Consider the following 22,127-nt stretch of genomic DNA (forward strand, 5'->3'; position numbering starts at 1 on the left):
TGCATTTTGCCAGTGTTAATGTAGACTCTGATGTCATTATTTGACAGCCTTCCCACTGCCCTAAAGCATACATTGAGCAGAAAAGTTATTTGTCAAACCCTCCATGACAGCTGTAATTACCTAAACCACTCACTGTCTCCATTTTTAAAGGAGAAGATGGGAATATGTGGGTTTATGCAATAAAATAAATGGCTGTTGTATGGAAATCAGCTAGTAAGATAATTACATGCAGAGTACTATGTCTTGTTTCTGGAATACATTAATAGTGAAAAAGGGTAGCAAGACTCTGAAAAGGAAGAAAAATATTGTCTGCCACTACCTTTTGAATGACTTTGCCAATAAGGTACCTCTATAGTTTGTTCATAGCAGCTCCCCATAGAAGCAGTAAAATCTGACTATAGTGTCAATAAAACTTCTATTGCTAAGTGCTTGTATGCATTTAGAAGGATTACAGTGACTATGAGTGTTCTGCAATAGAGGTCTCACTGGTATTTTTCTTTCCTGCCAGAAATTTAGTTGATATTACCTGCTGAAATGCAAAACAGCTTGCGAAGTACAGTATGGCTCATACAGCAGTGGCCGTATTTTCCAAACATTTGTTCTTAAAGCCACAACAGCGGGATCCAAATGATCCTAAAATTAAATAATTATTTGAAAAAAACCCTCTTTGGGTTACTGTATCTTGAATGTAATTTTATTATTATCTTTAAGATAACTTGGAAGGAAATGGGATTGTCCTTTGTTCAAGTTGCAGGCTATTTGTTAGAAGAGTTTACAATGTTGGTACTTAGATTATCTGAAGTTTCAGTATTAAAAATCAAAAGCTAACATTTCAGTAGGGTAATTCAGAGTCTTGTGCTTACATTTATATACTTGCCTCTACCCTTATCAAAACCAAAGGAGAAATACACTGTCCAGAGGTTCTAGTAGCTGTAGGGCGAGAAGGAGGGAGGATGACAATCCTTCCCCAGACTTTAGATGTTAATCTAGCTTGTTCTATTCAGTTCCATTTTTTGGTCTTACCTCCTACTTGTGTCAGTCCCTTCATAATTTGACTATTGCTCCCTTTTCTTGCTTGTTATGTTTCTGTTAGAAAGTCTGGATCTCGTGTGTGTTGTGCGTAAGTACTGGCAGTTCTTAGTCTAGGCTAATGGAATTCTCTGAGAGTGGTGCTTTGGTAAACTGATAAATTGAGGTCAGTTCTCTTGCTTTTTTTTTTGTTACTTTCAAAATGTGGAGAGCAGTTGACTGTTGTAGTTTATAGTTTGCTTTTGTTGAATGGGTTGTGTTGGGTTTTAATGGAGAGCTGAAGCCTGCGATAGCACTCAAAGGTTCTTGGCACACAGGCAGGCTTTTTGCCTAATGTGTTATAGCAACTGGGAAAGTGGAGTGTAAGCTTGTAGTTTCTAACCTTTGTTGCCATAAAAGTAATACGTGACATTCGGAATGCCTTTGTTTAGCGAGTTCATCTTTTAAAGCAAAAAAAAAGTCCCACAGTCAAACTTTTACTACTAATAAAGTCTCCTCAGTGGTATTCAGGATTGCATGTGTTTCTAGTTACCTCACTAGTGGCCTTCCACTTCTTGCCTCCATCATGATCAGACTTTTTTTTTAAATACCATCTTGTCTGCATACACAGTCTTATATTTTTGGAGGTAACTGTAACTACACAAAAAGTAAAGAGGAGAGGGATTGTTAGGTGAATATATTACATCCTGCAGTCAAATGAAAGACAGTTTAGGGAGAAAGGAAATGTCTTTGTTTCTCTTGTTTGCAGCCCTCTTCTCCTGTGGCTGTACCTGTGCTTGGAGTTAGCAAATTTATATCGGTTAACTACTTCCTGAATTCAGCTGTGAATTCACAGCCTAGTGTGATCCAAGTTCTATGCTGATGCCGAAAGGGGAATTTCGGTCTTCATCTCCTGCTGCACAGTCAACAGCAGCAATCGTATTGCCTTCCAGCAAGCTGTTTCGTACTTATCTGGCTGAAAACTCAGCCACTAACTAGTTGGATCAAATCCTTGGACAGCTCGCTACGTTTTCACATATGCGTGAGTGCCAGCAAGCACAAAGGGTGCAAAGACTCTATGGGGTGGTGAGAATGAGAGGGCCTGTTTTGGCAGGTACGTAAGCTTAAATTGACTTGCATCAATTGTGAAATCACACCATAACTATTTTGTAACCTTTTACCACTGACTTGTTGTAAATTTGCTAAATATTTTTTGTAAAATAGTCTGATATCCTTTGAGTCAGTTAGCCTGGGAATTTTTTCTTTTAGAGCATGGCTCATAGAGCTGAATTGCATTCAGTGAAACTTTACTGCTGACAGATTTGGATCTCATGCTTTCATTTGGCAAAATACGTTATTTTATGCAAGTAATTTTAAACTGATGGTTTAAGTTTAGCTTTAGACTGCAGTAGACATATAATTAGTTTCTTCAGTAGAAGAACCAGCAGTAAAGAATTAGTTACAGCAAACAGTGCAAATGATATAGCATGTGTTAAAAATAAAATTACATGGTAGCTAACGGAAAGGCTATAACTCAATTCAAGGGTTCTTCCCTCTTTAATAACTAATCAGGCTTGGATCTCATGGTTTCCAATGTTAGCTAAACAGCTTGAATGAATTGCAGTTGTGTGTTTAGCTGAAGTTATGGGCAATGCAGTCTGCTTTCTTCTTCATCTGCTGTGTCCTCCTCTCCAAAGTGGATGGGTGAAAACCCATTCACGTTAAAAGTGTCTTGGCAGTTAGACTTTATCAGTGCATTAGAGTTAAAATATTGCGTTAGTTCGCTGTATTATACATCTTTAGAGAAGATGCAAAGGGTAATACATTGTGGTCTTTATATTGTTTTGCATAATTTAGTACTTTTATATATATATACAGGAAGAGGGCTTTATTTTTCACTTTGAAGTCGCCAAAACTGTCCCTATAGTCCTTTACTTCAGTCTCGCTTATGATTCCATACTACAAACTGCTGCTTTTACTGACAGAGCCCAGAAGTCTCCTTAGAGTGAGGAAAGTGTTTGTTCTTTTCTAGCTGGTAATGTTACCGATCTGAAACCTAAAGTATTTACAGTCTAAATGTAGTTCAAGCACTCCAAAATGAGGATATGCCTAAAAAAATCCCACTTGCTACGCAGCCCGGGTGTTGGCTGCTGGAACATAGAGTTTTTGACCATAGTCTGTTTCTGTGCAGAGGGCAGCAGGATTAGCAAGCATCCATTCAATTCCCCCCCACCCCCCACCCATTGCTCAATTACCCATGGAAATTTTAGTCTCTCTATTCTGCTTATTGTTGAAAGTTAGCTCTGAATAAACAAATACGTTATTGTTGCCGTGGGCTTTTGGGTAGTGCTCCCTCCTGTTGAAAAGTTTTCAAACGCTATTTTTCATGTAATCTCTGAAGTGAGGCAGGGTGATGTTTCTGCATTTTAAATATATGAAGCTTGGGTTTGTAAAAAGTTTGAAAGCATTTGGTGATTTGAGGTAGCAAATTCAAGGCACTTAGGGTCTGAACATTTTGGCAACCCAGCTATCACCGGTTAAATTATTATTGTTTTAAATGCAGTTCTTATTAACTTCAGATGCCTTGTTGACTCCTCAGGAGTACTGGAAATCAAGCCCAACATCTAGAGAAATGGAAATACGTGATTAATACTACTTTTGGAAAAATTAGTTTTGAAGACTTGCTTAGTATTATGAAGGAAATATATGGCACTGACAGAATGAATCCATTTTTCCAAAAGAGCATTCACCAGCTTTCAGGTTAGCCATCCCTTTTTCTTTCTCCAATTCCCTGCTTTGTTCCCTAATGGTTTTTCAATATCCATCTCTTGCATAAGACAGTTACTGTGATCAGTCCTGATTCCACAGTAATTTCATCTTGTTTGAAGAAATCTACTTGAACAGAAAAACCTTGAAGAGGAACAAAAAGTAGTATGTGGTTGTTTAATTAAAGACCTGTGGACAGTAGATATGCACAGGAAATGTGCAATTAAAAGTTACATGGACATCTTTGATTATAGACTCTACTGTCTGTGTGCTTGATTTTTCAGTCTTAAGGTTTTTAACTGAGTTTTCTGTGTTGGACTCAGAAAATATCACGGCCCTTTTCAGGTGACTTTTTTAATGCTGAGTTCTAAATTCAGGCTGAATTTCTAGATTCAATCATGTAGAATCACGCTGCTATCCGTGTGACTCATCAGCACAGTTCAAACTTTGATGTCCATCAGGTTTCTCTTATCTGAGTCAATAAAGTAGCAGCAGGTTGTCATTCCCTGGGACCTGTTTGTAGAGTGGGAAGCTCTGCCTCTGAGTTGTGTAGGTGTTTGAGAGCAGAGGTTCCTCTGTGTGTTCCATGTCATGTGTCTTCCCTGCAATATGTTGTCATCTCAGTTCTGTCTCTTCTGTCCCCATTTTATTTTTTTCCCACGTCCTTCAGCCCAGCTTCTGTGCCTTAGCCTTTTATTCTTTCCTTGTTAATCTTGCCCTCTGTCTCAAATGCCTCTCTCATTGCTGACTCCAGTCTTCTCATTCAATTTTTTAGCATGATAAAAAGAGGAATAATTGGTATCTGAATGGTTGGTAGAAAATTGCTTTTAAATCCAAAGAGGACATTAATTTGAAGGTGCTGATGAGACAAGTAGTAATTTAAACCTGCTTAACTCATTATTACTATTATTTATGGCTATATGTGTATTGCCTCTTAGTTCAGTCATAGCCTAAGGCTTGTACTGGTCTTTGAGTTGGTGTCATACATGCTGTTCTCTAGGAGTAAGAGAGTCATTGAGTGCAATAATAGCAGGACAATTAGGTGCTTGTCATTACATTGACTCCAAGCTCAGCTATGGAATAAATGTTTTTGTAGAGAGCCATGACTGAATGTGGTTATAAGCCATAAAATATCTGCTACTTCCTTTTATTCTGCTAGCTTGCCGAGGGGCGGGTAGATTTTTGCTTAGCAGGGTGAAAAAAATTATCTTTGGAACCCATCTATGCCAAAACAGCAGATTGATCATTTGAGCTGTAAATGTGTTGCAAAATATTCAAGTATTATATATTGCATGGCTCTGTCCTGATGCCATGCAAGTCATACCCCATCGTTCAGGGATGCCTGTGTGTCAGAAGATTGTTAAAATTACCGTTAAAAGTTAATGTTAGAAGGAAAGCCTAGAAGCTTCATTGTTGATACCCTTCACTGGTGATTAAATGCTAGCTTTTCATTCTGAACATGGTGAAGGAAATTTCCTTGGAGAATACTACGCCCACCACCACCACTGGTACTATTCAATCTGTCTTGTAGTTCATGTTCTCCTTTGAAAACACCTTTTTTTAAAATCATCTTTTGGAATTGAATTTTCTATTTAAAGGTTTTGTCACATCATTTATCCTGAGACGCTATTTAACTGCAAATTTCTTACTATGACCAACTTAACCTCTTCCTGAGGTATCACATCCTTCTTTCTCTTGGCTAATTGATATGGTGAATGTTAGCAAATTATGTTGAGCAAGAGATTTATACTCTCTTCACGTAGAGTAAGGAGGACAGTTTTCTATTCAAAAACACTCTTTTTACAGTCTGTTACTGTTTACCTGAAGGCTTATTTGTACTACCAGAGATATACTTTTAAGAATATTAATGTGCTTATTAAAAAACAAAACAAACAAAAAAAATCCCAAACCCAACCAAACCTTAATATGAAGCTAAAGCCATACTTTCTCTCCAACTTGGCTTGTTGTAATCTGAAGGATTAATTTTTTCCCAGGGCTATACTTTAAGATACCAAGAATGTGAGGGGTTACAAAAACACACCTGTATTGTAATTATGTTGAGAACTTTATTGATTGTGATATGCCATATTTTTTACAGATTTAACTTTCTGTGCTTTTTCCATATCATTACATTCATCACAAGTTCAAGCATGCAGATGGCTATGATCGCGTTGAATAAATATGAAAAATTTTAAGTACGAATAAAGTGTGGTACAAAGTACTTGTATCCTAGATCTGAAACTTATATTTTGTTTTTGAGGATACTTTTGTGTCTCTAAACACCTCTACATACCATGTTTTCTAAAACTTTGTCTTTCAAATATTGAAAATACCTTGGCAATACTATATTACACATGTCAAAGCTTGATTGCTCTCTTTGCTTTTTTTTCAAAAGAGCATTTTTGTTACTTAATGCAAGGATCCCTTCCAGTTCGTAGAATTTAATCTAGAGCAGGGTATTAAAGTACTAATAATCAATCTTTAAACATGGCTTTCCATGGCAGAAATCTCTATTCCTTATGAAATTAACATGCTTCATGTTTTTCTTGAGTGTAATTTTTTCTGCACTATAACATTCTATTCAAATTGCTGTTGGGGAACATGTAAGAGAGTTGTGGTTACTACTGTTAGTTAAGGAGTACACAGCACTTCAACAAGGCAAGGCACAACAGAAGTGGCACTTTTTTCCCCCTTCATATTTCTAGTGCATTTGATTTGGGTGTGAATTATGTAACTGCGTATGACAGAAGTAACCATTTAATCATCTGTCATCTCTGCTTTCACAAATAGATGCTAAAATGAGGAGTGCATCTGTTAATCCGTTCTTTGTGTCAGCATTACTGCAGTGTAATTTCTATTCACAGTGGCTGTAGTGCTGCTTCAGAATGTGGTTAAGAAATAATTCTGTGGAAGTTCCATTTTGATAACATCAGTTTGAGACTAGACTACTTAAATGGATTTTTCACATTTAAATAAAATTGAAATATTATTCAGTTCATATTCCTTTTTCTTAAAACACATTTTTCCTCTTTGAGTATGTAAAACAGGAGGTAAAAATATGTATTTTCCTCAATAATGCAGTTGTTGGCACAGTGCTGCCAGATTTGCAGTATTTAAATGGAAAAATAATTTTACCGTTTTGATAACCACTGTTATTATTTCTATGTAATTAGATTTTCAGAGAGTAATGTGATTTTTAAAAAATTATGTTTTATTTTGAATATGTAATAAATGGAAATAAAAGTGGTTTTTTGGAAGTGTGCATTGCAAGCTGTATGAGCAGATTCTGGGATAACTTGAATGAGGTGTGGTCCCTTCTGTTTTGGGGAAGGGATTTCCTCTTCTAATGAATGACTACAACACTTGTCTCCAGGGCTTTCTCAGTATAGTAATGAGAAATGTATCTGATACCTGACAATTGTTGGGGATTACAAAAGCAAACAAACAAACAGACTAGAGTAGAATTGTGAGAATTTCTCTTTGCTTCTGCATGGCACCAATGCCATGCAGCGCAAGAGGCAGAGAGGATCTGTCTAGAGGCTGCCATGGCCACTGCTCCACTCTTGGAGAAGCAGTTCATACTTCTGTTTTTCTCAGCTGGGGATATTTCAGTCTGCTGAACACTGTTTTTTAGTCATATTGGAAGAAAATATGTTCATACTTAAAATAAACGACGCTTCTTAGATTCACCTGTTTTATTTGCATTCTCTGTTTTTGACCTTAAAGAAGTCCTTCTACCACTGCTTTTCCTATCTCTTTGCATCTTGCTTTCCCTAATTTGTGTGGTACATCCTGCTTCCTTGCTGTTTGCATGGTGATATATGCTTATGTCAGGGACATTTATCGAACAACTTATTTGTTATATCATTCCACTTCTCAGGCAAAGTCATGTAATTTTAAAGATAGAAAACACAGTTTGTGCTCCATGAAGAGAGGGAGAAAAGAGAAATCATAAGCCATCCATCTTATTTCAGGAAATTGAGTTTAATTTCAAGTTTCATATTGCACATAGACTAAATTTGTGGAGGCTTTTTATATGCCTTTGTATCTTGTTTCCATGCCAGTTGATTTGAAACTGTGTTAGTACATTATGTAATCTCATAAAGTTGCGTGTTGTGCAGGAATGACAGTACTTGGGAGGAGCTGGGGATATTAACAGTTGTGAAGCTGGAGACATCCTTGTTGATAAGCAAAAATAGTTTGTGGTGTTCTAGAGATCTTGATTCATAAAACAGTCAGCCTACCTCTGACAGGTAGCATCTTCCATGATGAGAAAGAAGATTAATGAACAAGAGTGTAATACATGTGTGCGTGCATATTAAATTGTAAATGTAACTTTAATTTTGCTTCACACTTGTAGCATCAGTATAACTTCACTGTAATAAACTTTATTTCACTCCAGCTGTTAAAGAGCTTTCTTCATGTTACTTTCCATGTGACAACTTTTCCATGTAGTTCTTGTGGCGGAAGAGTAATTCCTGCTGTGTTGGTTTTAACTTTTTCAGGGGATGTCAAACTCGAGTGGCAAATTCTCATTTACCAAATTTTTAGTTAGTTTATGGCATCTTGCTTACGATCACTGCCACTCTTGTGATCTTACTCTGCATCAGTGAAATGCAGTGCTCTATTTCTTTTATGTAGTATTTCCTGTCACAATTGTAACGGCTGTTTCTTCTTTGGCTGTAGTTACAGTTTGAGAGATGGGGAAATTCTTGTTTGTAAAGGATGTTAAATATTAGGTGAAATGCAAACTCAAATGGTTTTATTTTCAAATATATTTTACGGTGAGACTTTTCACAAGTTTCTCATTCTTGCTTTATAGTAGCCTGAAGAGTTTTATTTTACTTCTGTTAGAAGTATAGATGCATTTCTATCCTTCTAGTGATCTCCGGATAGATTTTCTTCCTCATCTTGTACTTGTAGTAACGAGATCAATATTGTTTTCAGGGCAGGAGAAATATTTGGTGCTGTCACTATTTTTAATGCTTGATCATCATTTTTCCTTTTGTATAAACTTCAAATGTCCTGCTTGACTCACATTTTCCTACCCTTACTGCTTCCCTTTGGCTGATCACTTCCATATTTATACTGAAGCTAAATTAATCTTTTAATGCTGTGCAGTTTTTTTAATGTCTGTAAAAAATTGCATATTGGGGCAATTATTTGCAATGTATAACCCTTCCATTTTGCTGTGTGATTCATTGGCTTATCCTTTGCTATTAAGTGGAAATCAAATTTGCATTTTCAGGACTCTCAAGCTATCCAGTACCCTTGCTGCATCAAAGCCTTTCTATCTCCCCGCTCCTCTGTGCAGACTTCTGAAAGCTGTTGAAGTTTAATTATTTCCATTAAGTCCCTTGATTAAAATCCAGGGAGTGATCGTTTCAGTGGGACTATATTCTGTGGTTTGGGGTTGGATTTGTTTGGGATTTTTTTGCAGTGCTGGAACTACTAGTTTACCTGCTTTTTCACCTAAGTTGAAGACCATTGTCCCTCTTTTTACCCAAGCCTGTTATCCTAGTGAGGTTTTGGGACAGATAAATGACTGAATAAATACTAAATGTATGTTTTTAACAATGCTCGTAATTTTTCATAGGAAAAAATACTAGATGGATCCAAATGTTTGCACATGGACTTAAAATCTGGCAGTAGTTCTAGCTCCATTTTCAAGGCTTTTTAAATATCTTTTGCTTTAAAATGAATTTTTTTTAAGTCGATTTGTTTAGTTGGGTAATTCCTTTTGTACCTGAGGAAACTTTATCTGGGGGAGTTGGGGATGAGTTCATTTACTGCACACTTCCCCTGGCTGCTAACTTCGTGAAGCACTCGTGTAAAACGAAACTCTGCTCTGCTGGAACACGGTCAGGTATTTCATAAGCAGTCGGCAGAAGGCAGGGTGTCATGTTGCTGAGGAGCACTAACATGCTTTCATACGTTTCGAGTGTCTTGCTTGTACCCATGTGTTACCGTGTACAAAGCAGTTTCTCTGTAATTTTGAGATTCTTCCATTTGGATTTTTTTCCCATTTGAAAATGAACACTTTTTTAGTAAGGTTTTTTTTTTCATTTGTGGAGCTCTAAAAATACTAGCAGTTAAAACAGTCATTATGAAATGGAATAATGGAGATTTCTGGAAGTGGAATTATCATCTTTGTTGTTGTGCAGTGTGGGCAGCCACCATGCAGCTTTTCTTCTGTGACTCAATGTTTGTCAAGAATTCATCTAGCAAGGCAAAAAGCTTTCATTCTCCTTTTTCTCCGGCTCAATGTGATTTGTACTGAGCTGGTATAGAGTTGCATATGTACAAAACTGATGTTTCTCAGAAGGAGCTGGAGGGGTAGAGCCAACCAGCCAAAAACTTTCAGTGTCTACTGTGGTTTGAGATTAATTTCCATCATGGCCTCCTAATAAGAGCAATGTTTACTGTTAAACCTCAACTTAAGCATTTTCCTGAACAGGGATGGATTTGGTTTTGTTTTGGGGAAAGAAAAAAAAACCCTATTTTCAGTTCTAGTTGGATCAGTTGGATTTTACTTTGTCTGTTTGCTGCCAGGGATACATAATGTGTATCTTTTTGTGAAAAGATGTATACAATTCACCTCAAATATTAATCTGAGAATGTAACAATCATTTTGACAGCCTTGTTACTAGATTTTAGCAAGCTTAGCTTTAAAAAAGTGACGATGTCTGAAATTGTGACTGCCAGTTCCGTAGTCCTTGATCCCTGCTAATGTCTGTATGGTGTGTTTTTGACTCAAGGTGACTTTTATGGTTTCCAGATTCAAAATTTATTTCATATTATGAGCATATGTTTTGGCAATTGCTGTCATTTATCTCCTCATTTGGCTGCGCTCTCTGTTTGATATGGGATATTTTCCATACATATCCTATACTGTTGTTTTATTTCTTGACGCTAAAATGGCCTGTACTGCACAGATGACTTGGTAAGACTCCAGCTCTTTTTCTAGAATTCTGGCAATAATTGTCCTATTGAAAATTGCAACGCTGCTTGTGTAAAGTGTAACAGACTTTTTTTGTTAGGGATGATGTCAGCGTCAGAGATGGCCTCAAGGAGTCATTAAAAGAACATAGGACTTTTGACTGTTAGACTTTATTGACTTTCCTCCTCAATAAAATACCGTTCTGCTGAAGACAGATTAGTGTCTGCAATGGTATGAGACATATTTGGTGACCTTACTGTGTAGTCTGATGAAGCTGTATCTAAGTGCCGTAAATACAGAGGCACTTTATTAAGAGCTTCAGAGAAACGTAGTAATAAGAGGGATAAAATTTTATCGAAATGCTTGCCTTTCTGTGAAAGTAATTGGCCTTTTTATGTGAAATTACTCACTTTACTTTTTAGGATCTTTGAATTTTCTGTTCTGGTTTGAGCTGGTTTGTTTCTAACTCTCCACTTAAGACATTCTGAAATGTATTCACATCTAAAATATTTTTCTTTATGGTCTGTCTATCTATTGCTAACTTTATTATATCATTCTGCTTAAACTGTCTGTGGAAAAAAAAGGAGTAAGGCGATATATTTTGAACTGATTGGTGAAATATATATGGGGAATACGCTGAACTAGCGTGATACTGCAGCTGTTATATTAGCTGACATATTTATATGTGAAAATACTTGGAGAATTTTATGTACAGCATTAAGATAAAATGAAGTCATTGCTAGCTTTTAGTAAAATAAATAGATGAATGGTGGAAATATGAAGCCTTTGTTGGTTGCATTTTACATTTCCAGCCCTCCTGACTGACCTGTTCCTGCCTTTATTCTGTGCCAGGTCTCCTTCCCCAAGTTACAGTTTAGTTGCAGAGCCGTTGGAATTGCTTAATGTATGAGACAATTTATGATACAAATTAAAGCCAGAGCAGAACATTAAGCAAAGTGCAGTAACATACAATCTTCCTCACTGGTAGTCTCTTCAGGTAGAACTCCCCATAGCTATGAATAGATTGTTGAGGGTGATTTAACAACGTAGTAGGTGTACTTGGAGTGCCTAAGCTGGTTGTGGGAGTGCCAGCTTGGAGAGTGTAAATTTATTCAAAAGGTATTGCGCTGCCATACAGGGGTTTTCTAGCCTGGCTCAGTGCTACCTAGGAGGTCTTGATACTCTTCTATCAGCAGTGTCGTTACTTATCATTGTACACTATCTGCATTATGTTTTATATTAACCTGTGGTATTGCTTTATCCATGTTATCTGACCCTTCCTTTCCCCTTCTTTTCTGAATGACTGAACGGTGACTATGGATTTTGAAATATAGGCTCTGGTGTCTAGCATAGTCTCTTAGAGCCTAATCATGAAATGGAGGAACTAAGATCATTTTTTTCCTGTCTTTTTTGTGAAGAGAAGTTGTATGTGCAGTATAGTTTCTTGGCAAGAGTCTTCTCTCTTTTATGTAGCTTGTTTTGTGCGTGGTGCCTTATGTACATACTGCATGCTACAGGTTTTCCATGTAAAAATGGAAAGGTGAGACAAATGGAATTGAAGGAGATGAAAATGTGTATGAAGACCTTCAAGCTCTCTGAGTTCTTACTCTCCAGTCTCTGGACCATAAGAAAAACGTGTTTCTTTAAATTCATAGAAGTAAGGAAATGAAAAGTTGCCAACTAGAACACACAGCCTCCTCTCCTCTCTTAACGAGCAAATGTCATCCCATTACAACACTAGCTCAGCCCTCTGGTCTGGAGGTGGCAGCTTGCATTGTGTCCTGTACTGAAGTATATTTTTCAATACAGCTTACCGTGATGTGAGAACAAGTTTTATAACGACAATAGCACACTTTTTAATTAAAAACAAGATTAAAAAATTTAAGTGATTTGACTTTTAGATTCAGCATGCCAACTCCGGTCTGCAAAAGAATGTCTTCAACTGAGCTTTAATGAAGCGTGAGGATGGTTTGAGGAGACATTGTCACCGCAGGCTGAAGTAGTTGCAGCCCTTTGCCACATTAACTCCTGTGCCTGTGCAGCAGCTATCTCTCCTCCGCGCTGTAAACCAGACCACTAAGAACAAGTTACTGTAAGTTATGAAGTGACAACCAGGTTACGTCCGTCCCTGTGAAAGTGAGAAGTTATACTCAAGACTTGAGTCATCAGTTGTCTTGACGTATTCATGAGAAAGTGATGTAAAAGAAAATCAGAAATTGTTTCCTGACTGGGGAAGAGAGTCCGTAGAAGGGAGCTATGTCTTTCCGAAATAGTATGAGACAAGACCAGCGCAAGCGTGTGGGAAGCAAAAATAGTGGAAAGCACTGATGCTTTCAGTGGGAGTATGTCCATTTACTGGTATTCATTCTCCGTGATCCTGAGTGTGAGAACTGAGAAAAACAGATGTCTTAAAAATAAAAACAGATGAGGAAGAAATACAGGAGGAGAGAGAAATTTCATGTTGTATATGCTGGGACTGAAGGCCTTAATCAAAGCAGCAAATCTGAACTGTGTAATGATTCTAAGTAGTGGTATTGCAGCAAAACATTTACAAAATGAGCTTAGTCTCCTTTGTTTTAGCTGGATGGTTGCTAAATGCTAGAAGAAAATAGAATGCTTAAGTAATGAGGACTTTGATTCAATTCGAAGTACTGTCTGCTTGGAAAATGCTGATTAAATAATTTCTTTCAAAAATTGCTTTCTTTCTCTCCCTCCCGCCTCTTTCTAAACCTTCTTGTAAAGGCAAGGCTTCAACTTGTTTGTCAATGTGCAGATAACACCTACTTTAAGGAGACTGTGCTGCCCAAGGAAGTCACTGCCCTTGATATATCTGCTAGAGATACAGTTCCTGTAAGTCCTCTCCCTGTTAGCTTCAGGCAAAATTTGCAAGAGTAGTTTAAACAACTTAAAAAATCATGTGAGCTAACTTGACTTTTTTTCTGCCTGATGTGGATTGGGAAATGCTCACACAAGTGTTGCGGAATTGGTAGCTTACAGCAGAGGGCTGATAGGGAGTATCCAATTGAGGTGTCAATTTTACACCAGTATCATTGGATCCCGGAGGGTGTATCTCCAAGGCTTTCAGGTACCATTTTAAATTGTCTTAGTTAAACTAGTATAAAAGGCTAGATATACAGAGACATACAGGTTTCATGCTTTGATTTGACCTTTTTTTTTCTTTTTTTCCCCTTTTTTTTTTTTTAGTTTAAAGTCAACAAGGAGTGGGTTTGGGTCAAACCAAAATAGCCTCCTTTAAACCAGGTTTATCAATGAAGGGGTATTGCCTTACCAACTTTGCCCATGTCATCCAAAGGCTGCTTTACCTGGAGATAAATACTGTATGTATGTTTTGCGCAACAAAAAAAAGAGGGACCTGCAGTGCAGCCCACCAGTGAGGAACTGAACTTCCCCAATTTAACCAGACTTGGGAGCTGGAGACTCTGGTTTATTTCCTCAGTGTTAGATCTCTTGCAACATTGCTTCTCCAACTTTCACTTACTTTAGTTTGTTTGGCTTTAAGTTTTAAGGTTGTTTGAAAGAGAAGCATGATTATGATGTTGGCTGGATGCCCAAGTTTAGTGAGGAAACAGAATGAAATTGCTGGAAGAGAGAAGATTGGGGTGTGTGTGGGGGTGTGTGTGTGTGCGTGGTGGTATGTACCAGAAGTTGGAAGTAGAGCATATGTAAAAGCTTCTTAAACTCCAAACCCCATAGGAAAGGGTTAGAATTAATCCTTATTTTCCAACATGGATAAACAGTTCCATTTTGCATAATCTCTGCTGTAGCAGTGCATGCAGTTGCAGTTTGTGTTCTGTCTGTAGCCTGTCCCATTGTTTACTGACCAGTCATAAGGCTCAGCTGCTAGGTCATTTGACTTCCTTCATCATGCCTCCCTTTTGAAGCCACTGATTTCTGCTCCCTGCTCACGTGAAAAGTGGTTGCATCTCATTCCTGAAGTGTTTGCTTTACTCCACCATGTGCTATCCTTAAAATATCACACTGTGTATGCAGGTACATATCTGTAATGAGTAAAACCTGGGACTAAATCCCTGATCATAACCCTTTGTTTGCTACTCTGTGTTTTATTAGAAGAGTGTGTGTGTATTAAGGAACCAGAAAAAGTGCAGTTTAATGTTTGTTATCAACCAGCTAGTCCAAATCCCAGCTACTGTCAAAAGTCACGGTCCCTCTCTTCCCTACACATGCAGCCACACATTCTCATCCTCTCTCTTATATTGATGTTAGAGATTACACAACTGCGGTATGAATCAGATCATGCCTCAGAAGGGCTGAAAACTATTTGTGGCTTTGGTTTTTTGCAAGATTTGTTCTCAGTAATGAGACCCAACTGGCTGTGTGGCTGCACAATCAGGAGTGCTGGCACAAGGGAGGGGATGATGATAAATGGCCAGTAAGTAATTGTTCCCTGGCTTAGAGTGACTGACTGTGAAGCTAGGTTCTCCATTGAAAAATTAATAAATAATGCTTGACATAAGTTTGAATAATTGGGCTACTGATTTTCCTGCTCTAGGGCCAACTAGAGGAAAAGCAACTGGAGTTGATGGAATATTAAGAGTTCTCAGTTCCTTGCTGGGACTGGAGCTTGTCACTCTTGCCTGTTCTCCAGTAACCACACACAGTAACTGTATAATGGTATTCTATAGTTTCCTCTAGTTTTTGGTTGGGGTTTTTGTTTGTTTGTTTTTTGTTTGGTTGTTTTTTTTACATTTTTAATAAACAAGCAATAACACTCCTTGCAAAGGAAAATTAAATTATTTCTGAGAGGAAATGGCATTGTATTCTAAGTTGTAACTCTGATTAGAATATTTATCCTCTTGCAGTGTTTATGCGGTCTGCTCCTGTGAGAAAATCATGCTTTCATTGGGAATGTGCTTTCTTGTCAGAGAGCATGCAGCAGCTGACAGTAAGTGCAGGACTGTAAAATAAGTGTTTGTGTTTAGTCAGTGTTTTTCATGGTGACAGCTGTGAGGTTTTCATTCATGTGTAAAAGAGAAAGCTAAACTACAGCAAATATGCATTAAAATCATGTGGGGAGAGAAAAGGAGGGAGAATGGGAGTTGGTGCTTAGAACCTTCTGTTTTCCTCTTTGATCCCAGGTATGACTGGGTTTTCTTATTTAGTATAATTAAAGTTCTTACAGATCTTTGTACATGGATTTTTCTAGTCTTAACAGAGAATGGTGAATGTTGCAGAGACTAATCTTAGTAAGGGAGTTGTACTTGATTAATTTCTTGGTTTTATGTGATGTGTTTTAATGGAGAAGAGTTGAAGGGGCAACTTAATGCTAAAAAAGCCTAGTGTAGTTCAAGTAATTTGGAAGCCAGATTCTGCAAAACTCCCTTGTGTGACTGTTCTTAAAATGCTCCTGAGATAAACAACAAAAAAGCTAGCCAGGTTTTTTGTAGCTAGATTCGGTAATCTAGGTATTGAAGGAAAAGGTAAATGCTTTGGCCATAGTTCTTGCTCACTATAATTGCTTCAAGCAAGGATTTGTGAGACTTCTTCAGAGAAGTGAGGGGTTCTCTTGTTTTTTAAAACCTTTGTCAAGAAGCTTTGTTATTTGTATTGAATGTTCCAAAATAAAAGTGTAGCCAGAGGAAGTAGCGTATGTGAAACTTTGATCCACACATCTGAAACTTGACAATGATTTGGCAATGATTTGAAACAGGTTTTACAAAGGACAGTGTTAGACAGCTTTGTTTAAAAAGCATGCTACAAACCTTGTCTTTAAAGGCAGGAAATCTAGAGGGCCAATTTCAGCGTGAAGTGTAATCTTTCAATTTGTTTTGCATGTTAGGCAGTGTATTCTCAGGTTGGTGAAGTAGGCTTTGGTGGTAAGCACCTCTGCATTCCAGGCATAGCACGGCCAGGCTGACATTCAGAAGAAACCACTAACCTTTGCGTTGTTTTCTGTGACTGCAGAAGTCGGAGCCTGTTCATGTTGGAGATTAAAACATGTTTCAATGCTGCTAGTACTGCTACTGAGTAGGAATGTGACAGTACATATCAAGAATGGATCTGCTGATAATTGAAATGTGAGAAGTGTATCAAGGTCGGATCGCATGTCTGAATCTAATTTTCCTTCATGAGATACTGGAAATTGAGGGTAGAAATTTGGGGTTGTATTTCATTACAGGGCTACAGAAATAATGTAGGCGAAAACAGTCTTCATTATGCCTGTTAACTCGGGTATTCCAGCTTGGGCGGTGGTGCTATCGTGTCAGCAGTGTGCATTAACCTAGGTAAAACAAAGGAGGAACAGCATCATTTTGATTCAGTAAATACTACTTTCCTTCACCTTAACTTAATAGGTTTACAAGAGGTGTATCTCAGATACATGGGAGAATAGTTGGGAAAAGTTCAGGTTTGACAGGACTGGTAAGTAGAAGGTGAGTCACGAGATGACATTTCTGAGGTTTGTTTTAAATTAGTGTATGACAAAAGTGGTAGTGTTATATCATAGCAGGCAGGAAGAGGTAAAATCACCCCTCCTGTGTCAAGAAATCCTCCAGGTGTGAACTGAAGCTCTAAGGATGCCAGCACTTTCAGTGCTTAGAAAGGAAAACATTCCCAGGTGCTGAGTACAGCAACCAACAGCATCAAAATTATATCACAGAGGTATTATTTTATGATGATTTTTAGTTTTCTTGTGGAAGAAGAGTCAGTACTATAATACCAGTATCTCCTCTGCTTCAGCTATGCGTTCATTTTATTAGTTTTCTTTTAGTAGCTTTATGAGAATGTTTCCTAAAATTCAGCAGCATCATAAGCATTGCTCTTTTCAGATTTTCAAGTTCTGAAATGCTTTGGGGGTGAAACAAATCAATTCATAAAACCAGGATCAATATGCATTTATTTATTTGGCTAATAGAACGAATGACACACAAAAAAGTGGAGTTAATGTTTATATGACAATGTGCTTCAATTGCATTTGGAAATGTGAATAATTGTTCTAATAGAGTTGATTCTAAATGTCATAATTGAGCAATCAAATGGCATCAAGTTCCTCAAAAGATCTGTTTAGTGATGTTATATGAAAGATGCCTGTAACCTAAGCAGTTAATTTCCAGGGAGCAGCCTGAATCTTCCAGAGCAGTAGTTGTAAATTAGCTGTTTAGGTAGCTGCTTTCCATACCTGCAAGATTGCATCAGCTACTTCAAGGGTATTCTTCAGTGCTCTGAGAAGCTGGTGATTGCGGTTTTGTTGTTATCATTGTGAAACTGTGGAGTTCGCTTCTGGTCTTTAAGTTGTGTATGTGGGAAGAAAAGAAGTCCGTTTACACGGTTCCAGATTTTGAACGTATTTAGTCTTGAACAGCTGTACTTTGTCCTCTTACAGCAAGCAGTTCATGCAGCCTCTTTCCTTTTGTCGCTGTACTGGCTGTCGGCCTCCTGGTCGTTGATTGGCCTATCTAATTAGTCATATGAAAATACATTTTTGTCTGTGAACTGCGAGCTAATATATTTTAGATTTGTCTCATATAAAAAGGAAAACTGAGTTTGCTTTTAAGTTACAATGGATGCTTCATGGTTTTAGGGAAAACAGAACATTTTCTTGCCCTTCAAATGAAGTCATCCTAGTTGAGGGCAGCATGTAGCAGCCAGTGTCACCATCAGGATTCAGATGAATTCACAGATACCAGTATTGTTGCATCACTGCAGCACATTCATGGCTGATGTCACACAGCTGCAACTGGGTTGTTATAGAAGGCATGATGCATCATGGGTGGGAGCCCACAGTTTACAGATGCTGACATAGTGTCACAATCTATCTTACATTAGTGTTGTGCCAGCGGCTATGATGGTGGTCGCTGACTTTCGGTTTCGAACAGATGGCCAAAAATCGAGGCTTTGCTGGCTTACATTTAAAAAAAAAAAAGTAAATGTGTGTGGGAGACACATGCGGATTTTGGTGACAAAAAGCAGGTTTTTATCAACTAAATTTTGTAGCACAGTCTGGGTCTAGAACTGGCTCTCACTGGCTTGTAGTTAATTGGAATGAGAGCCGAAGCTGTATTCCCGTAGCAACAGGATTAGTGGACTGATCACATTAGCATCTCATGATGAGTTGGAATTCACCACCGCCCAGCTAGTTTGAGTGCCAGCAACAAGTTGAGCTGCAGCTCCCTCTCTTTATAGTGTCTGTAGTGGGTTAAAGTACCCAGTACCTTAAACAGTGCATCTTTATGCATCAGTCATTTTCCTTTGGAGACAAAATTTGTGTTACAGCTTAAGTTAAAGATGTGTGAACACAGCCCTGCTAATGTTTGACTTTAGAAGAACATTCTTGTTTGAGCAGGAAAAGTTTACATTTAATGCCAAATGATGCAATTTTAAATGTAGTGTATTCTCTAGTTGTATTTAATATTGGATTTGCTGGCTTTCTGAACAGAATCCCAATTAAGATGGAGAAGGTCAGCGATCTGACTCCGCTCTGAGATTTCATTTTGTATGTGTACTGTTGGCTTTTTTTTTATCTTTCACAAAGAGCTTGGATCCAAAGAACACTTTCCCTTTGCCAAAATTCCACATGATCTTGCCTTCAAGGAAACGCATCCATTTTTAGCAGGCTAGAAAAACCTTTTTTAAAGCAGATTTCTGTTAACAGTAGTTTTAACCCATGAAATGTGAACACAAACAAGTCAATCTTAGCTCAAGTTATAATAGCCATATTTCACTCATATGCTTATTCATGGTGAAATTCAGCATTTTTGCTTCTACAGGGGAATAAGTCATTTGCTCTTTGCATTTTATGGTATGTCAGGCAGCAAGGGTGTGCATATACATATTAAAGCAAATCATCTGCATCATGATCGTTAGTCATTGGTCAATTTGACATTTATCAATGGCCTCTTAATTCATAATACAATATTTGTAAAAAAAACAAACCCAAAACAAACAAACAAAAAACCCCAAAAACCAAACCTCACAGCAACATTCTGTCATTTTTTTCTGAGAAATGGAGAGAAAACTGCACAAATTTTAGTTTGCACAGTAATTTGTGCTATAACACTTTTTTATTTTCTGGTTGTTAAACAGTTATTTTATGGATATAGTAGAATAAAACAAGTCTTAATTGACAGATATTTTTGATAAAATACTTTTGGTTTTGTTCCTTTACCTCACTCACACTTCTTCCTTTGGAAAAGCACCAGCTACTGCTGTACTGCAGAGTAGCATATATATAAACATATAACCAATCACTGGAGTGCTTTTTCTTCTCTTCTAGTTTTGCTAGAGCTGTTCCTTTCATTCAAATATTTTTAGGAGGAAGGTGGGGAAGAGGATGGAGTTGTTCATCTGTTTCATACAATGACTATCACTCTACTTTAAATCTACTGCAGCTGTACAACTTGGAGGAGGAGAAGGTTGGAGTTTACTGTCATTTTCTCTAAAACATTGATGAGAATTAAATTGTGGAAGTAATGCAGAAGAATCCCTAGGACAGACTGATGTATTATGGGAAATGGCTTGTGCAAAGCAAGTGTCATACATTCCCTTGAAAGTGTATGTTGTGTCCCTGCAGGGTATACGCAGATACTTTGACTCCTTTACTATCTACAGAATCTTAAGCAGCTTCTGATCAGTCCGATTCATTTGCTCTCCCTACTTAGGTTGGTGTTCAGCAAGTGCTTTAAATTAGCAAAAGTGATCCCTGCCACCGGAACAAGGGACTCTGCTGCCTGCACCATTATTTTTCCATGGTGCTGACATAGGGTTTATGGGGCTGTGTGGTGAAGTGATTAAAAGACTGCTGTGTTTAATTTTGATTTGAGATTCACACAAACTTTGACAATACAAAGGGCCTGGGATGAACAACAGAGGTAAAAAAAATTTTGGCAGTAGCAGGAAGCAGGATCCATCACTGTGGTCTTTCTTTGCATTTGATGCATTTGTCTGATGTTTATCTGGATTAGCATACGGCAAGATTAGGATGTTTATGGAAGCTGTCTTTAGCAATCTCTAAGTGCAGGTTTTTCTTCACTCCTAGAAGAAAAGAAAAAGGGGGGGAAGGTTGTCTCTTCCACAGAAAATAGAAAAGGGGGGCAAAGATCTCAAACGGTTTCCTTTGTAAGGCAGTTACACAATCCTAGATTTGCAATGCAGATTTAATGCTAATGACTTCTATTACTTTGTAGTTTTAGCTCCCACTATTAGAGCTGGTCAGAAACATTAATTTAAAAGTGTTGGTTTTTCAAAATCAAATTTGGACAAGTTTAAGCTGAGATGATATCTGAGGACGGCACAAGCTGGAAAGAAGCACTTAGTGTAATTTTTTAAAAATTATTATTAAATACTCGTAGCTGAACAGACAAGGAGTTTTTGTTCCCTGTTACCTTTTTGTATTGGTGGATTAGAAGTTTCCATGATTTTCATGTTTTCTTATCTGTGTGCACCCTGCAACATCTGAACTTTATATCCATCATAGCCTCTGCTATAGTTGGCTTCAGTCATACCTGTAGGTTCGATAATGCAGTTCCTTCCCACTTGTACATTAAAGCACATCTGTAGGTTTTTCTCTACAAAGTTTTTTATGGTGATTCTTTCTAGTGAGATTTTTAATTACTGGTTATCTGTCAGTAGTAGCTCATGGCTTGTTCTAAACCTTGAGGTAGACCTAGAGTCAGTTCCAGCTGCACTTGGAGTGACTTCTCTTCCTTGGGCACCTGAGAAGGGCTTTTTTACTCTGGAAAAGCTTCCTTTTAAAAAAAAAAAAAATCATGTCAAGAACCACAAGACCTATCTGCATTGGCAGTCTTTAAAAAGTAATCTCAATTGGACAGTTCCTTCATGGAATAATGATACAGAAATTGTATCAGTTTATGGAATACGTTGTGGGGTGGGAGCTTTTATCGTCTTATGCCGATGAGGAGAAATTGAAATTCAAAACAAATAAAATAGCAATTAAATTTTTATTTCTTTTTTTTTATTTCAATCATTCATGACACCGATTCAGATTAGATGGGTTTTTACAATGAATGTCTGCCCTCTCTTAAAAATGTAAAGGAGAAGTGTCAGTTTATTAAACAGGCAGTATCTAAGTAGGAACTCCCTGCTGACGCAAGGTGCTCTTGATGTGAGCATAACTCCAGTCAGAATTAAGAGCTGGGTGTGTTAGGAAGCAGGAGCTATTAGTGTGCATTTGTGAGAACTGTCCTTTGGCATTTATAAGCAAGAGCTTTCCTTGACCTTTAAAGAAAAAAGAACCCTTTGCAACTACATTATTTATCACAATGCAGCTTTTACTCTTGAAGCAGAATAATACTGATGGCTATTTTATACGTATAGACTTGTAATTGGAACTGGCTAAGGAAAAATGTTCAGATACAAACATTTGGTAGCAGTTTTGGTTAGATTTTTCTCTCTTGCCAAGCAAGGCATGTATGATCAC

General features: G+C 37.6%; 1 protein-coding gene across 22 annotated transcripts in view; it reads left to right on the forward strand.

Annotated features, from left to right (window-relative positions):
• Positions 1-22,127, forward strand: part of LRCH3 (leucine rich repeats and calponin homology domain containing 3) — a 66,971-nt gene that overhangs the window by 4,086 nt on the left and 40,758 nt on the right. The gene's annotated exons all lie outside the window — the stretch shown is intronic.

Source organism: Phalacrocorax aristotelis, chromosome 7 (assembly GCF_949628215.1).
Source record: "Phalacrocorax aristotelis chromosome 7, bGulAri2.1, whole genome shotgun sequence".
Lineage (NCBI taxonomy): Eukaryota > Metazoa > Chordata > Aves > Suliformes > Phalacrocoracidae > Phalacrocorax > Phalacrocorax aristotelis.